The sequence below is a fragment of the Elaeis guineensis genome, chromosome 9 (genome assembly GCF_000442705.2).
Source record: "Elaeis guineensis isolate ETL-2024a chromosome 9, EG11, whole genome shotgun sequence".
Classification (NCBI taxonomy): Eukaryota; Viridiplantae; Streptophyta; class Magnoliopsida; order Arecales; family Arecaceae; genus Elaeis; species Elaeis guineensis.
The window spans coordinates 8669050-8669670 of record NC_026001.2 but is presented as its reverse complement, the minus strand read 5'-3'; positions in this window follow the sequence as shown (position 1 = coordinate 8669670).

Genomic DNA, 621 nt, shown 5'->3' with positions numbered 1-621 from the left:
TTAACTGATAAGTGGCAGACAGGCCAGCTTGGTCCTGCATGATGGACGTATATTATTGTTATCTAATTGATGATTTATCTAATCTAGAGATTGGAAGTTTGGAAGATTGTTTGTTTGAGAATAGAGGCTTTGGAAGTATGTATATATATGTACATATATGTATATTGTATGTATGCGCGCACGTGTATATATATATGTATGTATTTATGTATGTACGCATGCATACAGGTATGTGTGTATGTGTGAATATATATACAGTTTTAACATTTTGAAACATTTTGTTATTTTTAATCCTTAAAATCAACAGCGTACTTGGTAGATTAAAAAGGTTTTCTGAATATCGGATTCCAACCATACTCTTAGGTTAGGTCTTCTTCCTCGATTTCTCATTGACGGGCATTGCACTAGAACGAGTATTTTCTACAAAGAGGTACAACGTGATGGCTCATTTATGCCAAGGTACAATTACTTATTCTCTTTAATTGAAAATATCCACCAAGAGTTAATGATTTGGAAATGTGGTACAAGAAGCGGTGTACTATCCCGTGAAAAAGAGCAAAATTGCTTTTATTGGATTGTTTCTACCTTTACATGTGAACATATTCATCATATTTTCATTTG